Source organism: Syngnathus floridae, chromosome 20, assembly GCF_059516105.1.
Source record: "Syngnathus floridae isolate MCC-2025c chromosome 20, RoL_Sflo_1.0, whole genome shotgun sequence".
NCBI classification, from domain to species: Eukaryota; Metazoa; Chordata; class Actinopteri; order Syngnathiformes; family Syngnathidae; genus Syngnathus; species Syngnathus floridae.
Window position 1 is genome coordinate 3,360,615 of NC_142432.1, and position 11,946 is coordinate 3,372,560.

The following is an 11,946-nucleotide window of genomic DNA, read 5'->3' on the forward strand; positions in this document are numbered from 1 at the left end:
CCCCAAGCTTGTCCTTTATTTTGGTGGAGAGAGAGAAGAGGAGGGGGGGTTTGAGACACAGTAGCCATGGGTGCTGTTGATTGCCCCCTGACCTAGGCACCCAGCGTGCCTAGAGTATGACTTCACTTTCCTCCTCTGTGCCATTGTAAGGCTTCCAGCATATCCAATTGTGTTTGTGTTTAAGTCTGTTCAATGAAAGGGGAAGAGCGGGGGAGGTGAGGGAGGGGTCGGGGGGGGGGAGTTTTGGAGCCCTCGGCCCTTTCTCCTCTCCCTCCTTCTCTCTCTATCCATTCTTTGGTGACCCCTTAAATTGTGCGCTGTGTCCCCCCCCGCCGACTGGCAAGTGGAGGGGTGGCTGTGGATGGAGTTGGTGAGAAGCGGCGGAGGTGTCCAAAGACATTTGGAACAGGTGACAGCCGAAAGTGGTGGCAGATGCAGAAGATACTGACTTCAATGCTTCATCTCACGTCGGTAATATTTTTAGCGGAGATGTTAACTGAAGGAATGACTTTCCTCAGATGGTTTCTCCTTAAAATTGGAATTATATGATGTACGGTCCCACCTCTGTTAAGGCTGCTTAATGATTAGCTGCCCCCACGGAGGCAGAGAGCATTAGCCTATAAAAAGGTGCTCTTCGTGCATAAAGGAGGAGTTTTAAACCCAGAGTCAGTTTCAGTAACCCCCTTAACTGCGCTTGGATGTGCTTTATTGTGGTTTGTGTGGTTGAATGCGTAAATGAACCATTGTGTGTTGAGGCTTTAGTGAGAAAGCCCGAGGAGAAAGAGCCTAGTTACCTTTGCAGTTAGCCTGCTCTACCTCATTCACTTTCAGTGGCAGAAGAAAAGGCCCATTCAGCGGGCCTGGCATGGGGAGGGAGAGCCCTTTTCACACTGGGCTTGTGGGAAATTTCTTCTCCATACTGTGCATGCCATTTGCATATGACCCATTCTTTTCCTGAAGGTCCCCGCGAGGGAGGAATCCATGGAACGTAAGCAGAATTCATCAAATCCTTCCCACACAGCCCAAGGCCCTGAAGGACCCGCATTGTAGCACTCTGACATTTTTATCTTGTAAATGTAGCTTACATGGGCGTCACGCTTGTTCGCTTTACATACTGCTCATTACATTTCTCGCCTTGTGCATTGGTGGTGCCCAAGAAACTGGGATGAAGGCTTAATATGGTAGGCAGGGGCTTCACTGAATCTGAAGCATGAGGACAATGTGACGGGGAGGAGGGGGGGGGTGAACACCTTGAACCATCCCCAAATGAGGGTGACGTACCCTCCGAGGACCAGCAACAGTGTTTCTGAAAAGGGGTGTAATATCCCCGGAGTTTGGGGGGGGAGCTTGTAGCAACGCGTCAGTATGATGAGCTGAACAAAACAACAGCCGTTGCCCCCCCCCCCTCTCCGCTTCAGAAGAGAAGCATGAGCTACTACTTCCCAGGAAGCGTAGCTCTGCTTAAGTGTAAGCCTGACACCAAAGTTGTGAGTCATGAGCACAGGTGGGTTTGCAAGATGACCTCAGCTACACGAAACCTGCCAACTTGTTCTTTCATTTTCTTCACTCTGCCCTCTTGGGCCCCTTTCCAACAGGTGCAAGTGTGAGATAATGTTCTCGATCGTGATTACCTCTTAATTGCCATCTTTAGTCGTATAAAGACTACAAGTCATATATTGTGTTTATTTTCAATCACGCATTTGGTAGGCCAACAGTAATTCCCTTCGGGTCTGTCTGCAGACCCCTCCTTGACCACCCCCATCATTAGCGCCACCTCTTTTTTTCTCCCCCCGCCTGCCCATCCATCCGTCCCTCTGTCCCCTCCCTCTTGCTTGTGGTCCTCAGTGGAGCGGTTAATGAAAAAGACTGGACGGACACAATAGGCAGAAGGCGGGCTCAGTAAGGCGCTCACGCCAGCCTGTGTTGTGTGAAGCAAAAGCTCTTTAGGGCAAACCTCTGCTAGAGCATCACTTCAGAGCACCTGACTGTCAGTTTGTCAACTTTTTTTTCTTTTTTTCCGCCACAAAGCTCCCCCCCTTCTAATGTGCTTGACCTTATTGTCGTCCCACAGCGGCTCGGGTCTACAGGGATGAAATTGGATGACATCAGATGAGAAGTAATCCGTTGCTGTGCATTGTGCTTTGAACACAGCCTAGTGGCTGGCTTTTTGCCAGCCCATTATGATGACCATATTGATTTTCCTCTCCATAGCACACACAACTGATAATGGCCCTCCTGAGGGGGGCACGCATTCATATTCACACACCGATTCCAGTTGCGAAGCCTGACTTTGATGTCCCAAGGGTCGCAATGACTAACAAATCGAGAGTACTCCTGTGCCCCCCCCCCCCACCCCCCCTCCTTGGAACTTGCACGAGACGGGCTAGGCGAGAGAGCCCAATGACAGCTCAAGCAAAGAAAACCTTAGTCACCCTGTTTGTTAGTCAGAAAGAGGGCCGTCTGCTATGCTGAATGTCAACATGGATAAACATCCACACAGGATTAATGAGAGGAGAATGGTCTGCATGAAAGCAGGAGGGGGGGGGGGCATAATAAAGGGAGGCACGGAGCAACCGCGTCGCCCCATTTAACCCATAAGTATTTTTTTGGCGCTCCCACTGGCCCCCGAGTGTGACCCAATCTAAGAAGGACAAGATGAAGCACACTCAGTACTGTACTTAGCTCCCGTGTGAGAAATACAAAGCAGGGCAGAAAGTGTTTTTCCAGCAAGATGCTAGTATGGAGTTGTAATCATCTTAACTGTTCCTTAATCACTACCCAGACTGATTGACCCATTTAAATCTGCTATTGACAGACATTCACGAAATCTGGCTTTGTCTAAAATATTCCAGTATATAACTGACCAAGATTTACTTCTTTACGCAGCATGATCCATTGGCATAAACATTGTGTAAATATAGCAGGAACAGGGATTGTACATCTGTCCTTTTACTCATGCCCCGCCCCCCCCCCATCCCTCACGCCACCTAGTTACTGTGGCGCCACTGCTTTTGCCTGTGAGTCAATGAAGCGTGGCCTTTAATTGATTATGCTCCGAGTTGTACAACACTATTAATTAGCGCTTCTTCGTCACTTGTTTGTTTTCTCCTTCTGTTCCCATCATAATAACCTTCATTAGCGGGATGAGATGTTAGCTCAGCGGCGCTGTGATTTAACATCACCACACGTGGATTTCTCCAACGTTGCTGTACCTCATAAAGTCTCCATAAAGTCTCCCTAGGCTTGTTCCAGAGGGCCTCCAAATTGTCTTCTATCCTTGTTCTCTTATTCCAGTCTCTCGCAGCTGCCTTGGCTCGGATTCTCCGACACCAGCAGGTGCTGTAGGCATGCGGCTACTCAGCTATATAGTGCTCATAAATAACACCTGACAAAAAGTATGAGAGGAGCCACAGCTCCAGCCAGAGTGAGGTAGAGAGGAGATTGAAAGTTTCCTCTGGCAACAGAACAGGGTGTGTCTCGTGGTCGAAAGCTGGCATTCTCAATGCAGAGTGGAATGCGGTCTTTCTTACTTTGTGTTTCTCATTCTTCTGATGCCAGCTTTCAAGAAAACCCTCTCATGCAAATATTCAGCAAATACACCTTTTTAAGCACAGGGCTCTCGTTAAGTGACTGCAAGGAGGAACTTGAATTTGGAGGAAGGAAGCATTTTCTTTAATTAGCATGTAAGAGCTCGGAACAATGTTAATTATGCTTTTAAAGCAACCGAAGGGGTCAGAAAATAAAGTATAGGCACACTTTTATCATCAGCACTAATGAACCAGCACTCAGAATAAATGAATCCATAAATCACCTCAAATCAAGGATTTTTTTTTTATAATTTCCATGAAAGTCGCATTGCTATTAAACGCTTGCCAAAAGCACAAATGCCAGGCATATCCGGCTTCATCCAAAGTTATTGATCAGCCTCTTGTGGCGAAGGTTAGTTTGTCATTTTCTCTCGCCTTTCCTTGAACAAAACCAGGAAGTGTGTGGGAGATTACGGCCCAGGATGCAACCTGAAAGCCCTTTATCTCTGTGAAAACAAGAAGCTTCCTGCGGCCCTGCTCCCATCCAGCCTAGCTCGCCCGCCCCCCTCCCTCCGGCACACACCCGGGGCCCCAGCACCTGTGGCAACCTATTTAAGGCTCCTCATCAGAGGCTGTGAGGTCCACAAACCAGGATGTTTCCACACACAAAAGTCACGGTTTGGTACTCTCCTATAAAAATAAAACATGAGAAGCTTGGCTTTTCTCTTTTCTGGCATACTATGAAAGTAAATGTTACGAACCAGTTGAGAGAAAATCCAGTGTGAACTGTAATCCTTGATCTTTGTTTTCACGTGTAGGTTGTTTGGTTCTGGTTGGTTACATAAGTTATGCAAATACATTCACATCATGACACAGTTGTACGTAAACCCAAATCTATTATACATTTTGAAAAAAATCATATTTTCAATTTCTCTGGCCTGTTTGCTTGTCATGTCACCGTCATCCTCCTCTGGAACTAACTCATGGCTTAAATGAGTCACTTTTACCGTACACGTCTGGCTGGGCTAGTTTCTATCAATTCAACTACCGATTCTTTTCGCTGATGAAGCAGAGTCCGATCAAAGATCTCCCAATGTTATGATTATAAGACAAAACTTGATTCCCCCACTAATCCATTGAGTTGCTGCCACAGCTGGCAATGGTGCTTGGTTCTGACAGTAGCCTGTGCAGAATTTCAATGACCCGGGTCCTCCCCTCCCTCACTCTTTATTATGCCATCGCTGCTAACTGGCTCCTATTCACTGCTGTGTCCTGACTTCCCAAAGGGACCTAGACAAACAAGGGCTATTGAGCCAGTGCAAAAAAAAAAAAAAAATCCAACACCCCCTGCCCGCCTCGGTCCCTCCGCGTTTTCAGTGCCAGGCTGCAGCGCGTCTTGCTCGCCACAGACGCCAGCAGCAATGGGCAGCGTGCCATCGATTCTTCTGCTCCTCTCAGTCTTCTTTTAAAGGGATTAAACATAGACTTAACTGAGTGGACTGATAAATGGCTGCCGTTAATGTAACATCTGAATGATGAGGGGAGCTAGAACAGTGTTTGTTTGTGCCTTCTTGGAATTGGCTGGTGCACGCGAGAACGAGGGAGAACTCACTTATCTGTAGGTGTGGTGGTAGTTAGTCGCGGGCCGATTGCAGGCTGACTTCCTGTTGTTGCAGTCCATCAGGGAGATCACGGGTGGGGGTGGGGGGCGGGGGATGCTCCCATGAGATTACCCCGTGAGAGTCACATGGTTCGGCTGAAATGTGTTTCAAGACAAAGCTTTTTGTTTATTTTTATTCCTCTGTTTGTTTTTCCATTTCATAAGCGATCTTTCTGACCCTCCACCTGAAAGATGACCTGATTGTGAACTGGCTCAATTTACCCTTTTTTGGATTATATTCTCCCCTCCCCTCCTTTCTCCTAATCAGGAAATCTGTTAAGGAAAATCACTTCTCTCCCTAGGGTGCCCAATCATTCTCTCTCTTTCTCTCAAAGCTGATTTGTTTGTTTATCCGAAGAAAAACAGTCTTACGTCGCCATCTAACCTCTCCAAGAAAGTCTTTGTTAGAACTTTTGTAACAAAGCTTTGCTATCACTATCAAGTAATTCCAATGCATTTGCCTCCGTCTTTCCTTATTTTGTCGCCTTTACTGGATTTGACAGGCCTCGGATTGACTAAGGGTTCATTTCGATTGTATCACTGCTGGACAAGGATTTTAGTAATGCTATTGCTGTAGACTGTGTTTATAGGCTAAATAAATCCAGACATGACTAAAGGAACCAAAGTCTGTTAGTAAGCAGGAAGGCGTTTCCAATGTGGCTCTGTGGTCTCTCCTTCCTTCATCTCTCCCTGACTTCATCTATCTGAAGAACCGATCGCAACGGGACCGATACCCGGTAGAGTGTGGCGGTAATACAACGTCTAGACAGGTCGAGAGGTGAGCAGATGACTCCCAACGTGATTCAGATCTGAAGGAATCTCACCTCTTAGCAAGTCTGCTGATGTGGAACGGCATCTGCTCCTCTGGACTATGTTAAGGGTCAGCTCTTCAGGAGGAGGACAGTTTTCCAGGGCGCATTATTATGGACAATGAATCTGAAGTGCAGCCTCGGAAACAACATTAGAGACAAGCGAAGCGTACACCCTGGAAACAAGGTAGCAGGTTTATATTTGGGTCAGGCTTTATCTAGCCCTCTTCATAGGATAGGGCAGAGGCCCAGGGCTGGATTCCACACAATAATTGTATTGCGGCATGACAGATAACGTTGATGTAAAGCTGTTTATTGTTGCCGATGAGTCTATTCAACACAGCCATGCTCTTTCCCTTGTCCTTGGACAAGCTTATCCCTCAGGCAGCGGTGGTTGTGTTTTTATTAAACTTGGGCTTTAAATGGACCAGATCCTCTGATCGACAAGCAGATTACCCAACTAATAAAACATACATCACAATCGCATAGATAGTCCGTCCGCCCCTGAGACTCTTGGCTGTTAATATACAAATATGGAGGATTACTGTCTGCTTGTGTCCAGGGTGGAGGAGAAGGGATTAAGGTCTTGGTCCAGACAGATTGGATTTAATGTGTGTGTAAGGCTAAATGATTGGTGTACTGCAAAGCCCTCACGGATGTATACGGCCTGATCTCTGCTCTCTTTCCGTGACATCATATCACCCTGCAATGTTTCCAGATCAGTTTCATTCATTGCATTCGGTTGGGTCGGTTTGGATGTTACGCAGTGTCACGGATTATCACACTCTTGTTTTCATCGGCAGTCGTTCACTCGCTAAATCTAAGATATTATGATCACAAAAACCAAGAGATGTCTTAACTATTCTGATTTTATTTTGGATCCATGTGGTCAAAGAGGTATTATTCCTTCGGTTATGATACTAGATAAGCAAAGTTACGTTTGATTCATAAAACATAACATGCTTCACAAAGTGTGATAGACAATTTCATAGTCTAAAGCAATGAGAAATTGGAGCCAGTCTGGCATATATATCTCTCGCTATTTTCGATTAACTGTCGCTCACCCTAATGCACTAATCGAATTGGACAATTACAGGATACCTCACAAATTAAGGTTCACCAATCGGTCCGTAATATGCAATTGAAATGAGCTTAGCTCCTAGGTAAACCTAAAGCGTCATCTTCCATACAAGTGAAAATTCCAGCCGCTTCCATCATCCATCTTTACGGAAGATGTATGCAGCTTTAATGTGCAATCGTTGTTGCCCTTACTTGGAATAACAAAAGTGGAAATCATGTCCCAGGGTCCTACACCAGAGATGTCCTAGTGATAGCAACAGATTTACAGTATGTCCTTTACCTGTTTTAACATGCGGACCACACACACGTACCCCAAAGGCTATTTATTCCCAAGGGCGGCCAGCTAAAGGAGAGCGAGCCCCTTAATCATGTCCCTGTCCCATGTCCTCGTTATCACTCACGATTAATGAGCTCTCCATTAATGAAAAAAACAGAAGGTGCCAACCTCTTGTGGGAGAAGAGGGAGGTGATAGTAAACCTTCCCCAGGTACAATGACATCAGCGTCTAAGGTAGATATGATAGCTGTCACAGCTCGGCAGAGTTGGAGATAACAGGGCGTGTTTGTGTGTGTATTTTGATCGCGCCAGCCTCAACCTCTTGGGTGTAATCCGTGATGCCTTTGTATATGGGTCCTCTTTTGTGTATCAGCAGGCTGGGAGGTATGGGATAGGGAGTGCTTGATGAGAGACTGGAAGAGGAGGAGTAGAGGGCGGCAGGTGCAACGGACACCCGGCGCAATCACCGGCACTCTGCGAAAACGGTGACAGGAAATCAAGGTTGTCCTGGCAACCTGGCACTATCGATTAAGCCCGGGCCATCTTTGAGCTTCCGTCGGAGTCCCGATGGAAATGCGGGGGTGTTTTCGGGAATATCGGAGGGCTGAGAGGAGTTCAGGTCAGGGTAGAGTCGAAGCGAGTCAGAGCGGGTTGGGTCGTTAGAAAGCAATGACTCGTCTCGCTCATAATTAGCCGCACTTGACCGTTTTGGACTTCCATTTAAAGCTGGTGGTCCAAGCCTTTACGAGATTCATGAATATTGCTCATGGAAGAGTCATTTCAGTGGATTAAACACAAGTTGACACTCTTCTCTACATGGTGGACGTAAGCGGACATTGGCTGTGATTTGATTTCGAGCACCTTCACCTTGCTATCTCTGTGGTTTCGCCATAGTTGTACACCGAAGTAGGGATGTTGCGTAAGCGCAGTGGAGATGCAATCAATATCCTGTATTGATTTGCTAGGAGTTGTATTTTGGGCTGACTCCTGTGAATTTGGAACAGGCTGCGGCTCTCTCACAATCTCTGCCCCCTTTGTCTTAGTCTCGCGTGACACGAGGTGAAATAGCCCAGTTCCAAATCCCAAACAGATGTGTCCTCCTCTCTGTGTTCTTAACACACAGGTGTATGGTCACAGTGAGATTTTTTTTTTTACTCTTGTATCATGTGTGACTTTTTTTTCTTGTACTCACCCAATGCACACAAAACTCAGTTGACTCACAATCAGTTGACTGTTGCGTTGGATCTTGAACTGAAAGAAGAGTTAGTCACACAAAATGGTTTAACAGACCACACAAATGAATTTAATTGAATGAAATAGTTTTTGTGTTTTAAGATGATCAAAGATTGAATTTTGGAAAAAAAATACCACAACTACTTTTGTCTCCTAGCAACGAAGAAGGGGTAATAACAGAATTGAAGTGAATTCAATTGAGCGTAGCATGGCCTCCAGTAACATCTTGCAGGAATATAGCAGGCTCCTACCATCAGCGCTCCTCTCCCATCTCTCTTTATTTGGGGCTATTCTGGGCTGAACGAATGTGGCGGCAATGCTGCGTGCTGAGTGAGTCAGCGGTCATTAGGGCGTGCAGACAGCGCTCTGCCGGAGGCCACCGGAGCCAGGCAGTCTAATGATGAGGCCAGTGAAGTGCCAGGGTCCTCCTGAGTGATCAGGACTGCCTTGAGCTTCATCCACTTAGCTCCCTTCCCTCGGACCTAACATGTTATTTTGTGATCGTACTTGAAAGCTAAGATTTGTCGTCCCGTTTGACTGAGTTACGAATGTGATTCATGAGCCATGTTTGCACGCTTGTGTTAAACGGTTAGTCAGATCATTCGCAAGTGTCAGTTATTGCGATCTGAAAGTGATTCGAGGCCACGGGAGGCTCGGCCACACTACTCGGTCCAGTCATCCTCCCCCGGGAGAGGCTGCCTCAACTGGAATGTAAACATGGCAGCTAAATAAACTGCTGAACACAGAGACAGCAAGCGAGAGAGAGAGAGGCTCAAACAGAAGGCATCCCGCAGTTCCCAGGAAACGATCGGGATCAGGACAAATGCGGTTAAGGCCTTAAGAGGGTGCAATGGAAACGTTACAATCGAAAAGGGGCGGCACATGCGTAGTGGCTGCGTGGCGGGGCCTATAAGGACAACTCAGCAATCCTCTCCCTCCCTTTTTTGTAACACCTTATCTCAACCTCTCACTCTAAAATAAGAGGCACTCACACCGTGTCACATGGCACCGGCAGTCAATCACAGCGCCTCAAATACTTTCTTGTCGGACGATACGGTCATATTGTTTTACTTTCTTGTAAAACTTAAATAATTCAGTTCAAAATTGCCTCTTGAAACTCCTCAACTCCAACATAGTTCCTTGGTACATATCGGCAGATTGGATTTGCCTGCTCCAGATGCCTGACTAGTGGTGCCAATAGTCAGAAAAACATCTTGTGTACATTTTGACCACCCCCAGCTCCCACTAATCCCCCAAGCACGTTTTGATGTGGCGACTTGACAATCGAGCACAGGTGCCGCTGGCTGCTGTGTAACCAACTCCGGTTATTTGCCGTAACTCGGGGCAGGTGGCAGCCATTACGGCTCTATCTCAGGCCTCAGACTGGCAGGTTCTGTCGTCGCCGTGCCAAATTCTGTTCTTGGTCTGCTCTCAACGCAGCTATTGGCATAGCGCAGACTCCCACGACCACCTGTTTCTCGACAACATCACCAGGACTTTCCCAGAGGCACTTCTTTAGATCCCTCTGCTCTGGTGCCTGCTTTCTGTTGTATTGCTTTTTCTCCCATGGCAGATCAAACAGCGAAGGTCTGTGGAGGCGTACAGTACTAGATTCATCGCCAACAAGTAGCTTTTTATAACTCTTTATACCATCTAGATATTCGGATCCGGCTTGAATTTAACGCTGGAGGAAATCTGTCTTTACAACTTCATTGAGTAGTTAGTGAGAATTGAACACAATTTATTGATGCCGGCCAAGACATTTTTAAATATTGTTTGTATCGCCACTGATTTACTGACTAATCCTTTTTCCAGCCCCTTAATCCATCATAACATGACACCACCATTTTCTATTTTTCTTGCCTTCATCACTGTCCTTAGTCCACTCTGTAGCAGCATCTCCTCCACCACCTGGCATGGAGCCAGAGGTGCTAAGCAGCCTCTTAACCTGGTGTCTGAGCCTCGACTCATCCTTTATTCATTCCCATTAAAGTAGCATGAGAGTTGTTCTCTGCTTGTGGACGCTGCTGTACACCCCCCCCCCCCCCCTCCATTAGAAAGACAAACGGCCACAGTGTGAGTTTCCCTTGCAAGTCAACCATGCATAACTAATGTGAAGGCATGAATGAAATATTGCCGGATCACCCCACCCCCATCTTCACTACCCGGTTACCTGCAAGCTTCATTTGCGACAAGACAAAGCAATTGCTGACAATTGGTGTAATGTTTTTTAAAATTTCCTCAGGTTGAAAATTTCCTCAATTTGTCTTGACCGGATAAAATACTAAGGATGCCTGTGATGAGTCAGTTTCTGCAGATTATGAGCAGAGAGTTTGAAAATAGTGATGAAAATGACAATAAAAGTGCAATGCCAGCAATGCTGTCACGGTGATGGACAGGAGTGTGCATTTTTTTGCCCCGTTGGAGGAATTTTGAGCAAGGAGACGCGCTTGTGTATGTTCAGCGCAAAGGGGAAGCCAGGTTAATTAAATATCAGCATATCACAAAGGCGAGCTGAATAGTTTCTCGTTCACAGCCTCAAGCTGCATGTCAATAACATGAACGGTAACAGCACAACATTTGCTCATCTGTGATGTGTAGCAGAAGGCAACCGGGAGAGGTAATCCAGCTTTGGGGGAGCTGTTTAAAATGAGCGCAGCCATTTAAGAGAGGTGGATGAGGAGGTCAGGATTTTCCCCTTAATCCTCACACTGCTGCTGGCAGAGCGGAGTGACGAGGGCAGACAGGCGGTAAACTTTGCCGCTGTGACTGTATGTTTAGAGAAGGAGGGTCAAGCTGGCACCGTGCCACTCGAGTCAGGCTGCTATTGTGATCGTACAGCATGGCACCGCTTTAGGAAAGTACCCAAATGACCAAGGGGGTTCGCAGTCAACTCAAGGATCTGCCGACGTTGCATTTGGAAACACGCATGCAGTGTTTGTGGCACTAATCACTATCCCCGCGGATAATGGGTGTTACAGAGACATAGCAGGTGCGTGTCCATTGAACGTAATCTATAATCTGATGGTTTATGCAGTGGCATCAGAGGCTCATGGCTCAGACTTTAGTAGGATGACAGAGTGCTTGTATGCGAGCAGAGGATGAGCCGTGACGAAAAGGTGTATATTCTGCATTCATTTGTTGTCCGTATCGTTTATGCTCATTGATGCGGATTATCAGGAATTTATGGCATTTGACCTCTCGGGGAATGAAGCTTCAAATTTGCTTCATGAACCAGTTGTATGGCACCTTTTGTTCAACATTTGGCTCAAAGTACATGGTTGCCATCCTGAGGAGTCAAAAAAGATTCAACTGGTTCATGAAGCAAATTTGAAGTTTCATTTTACCGTCGCTAGTGAGG

General features: G+C 46.6%; 1 protein-coding gene across 1 annotated transcript in view; it reads left to right on the top strand.

The window, feature by feature from the left end:
- The window catches only part of zeb1b (zinc finger E-box binding homeobox 1b), a 35,854-nt gene that overhangs the window by 4,012 nt on the left and 19,896 nt on the right, over window positions 1-11,946 (top strand). The gene's annotated exons all lie outside the window — the stretch shown is intronic.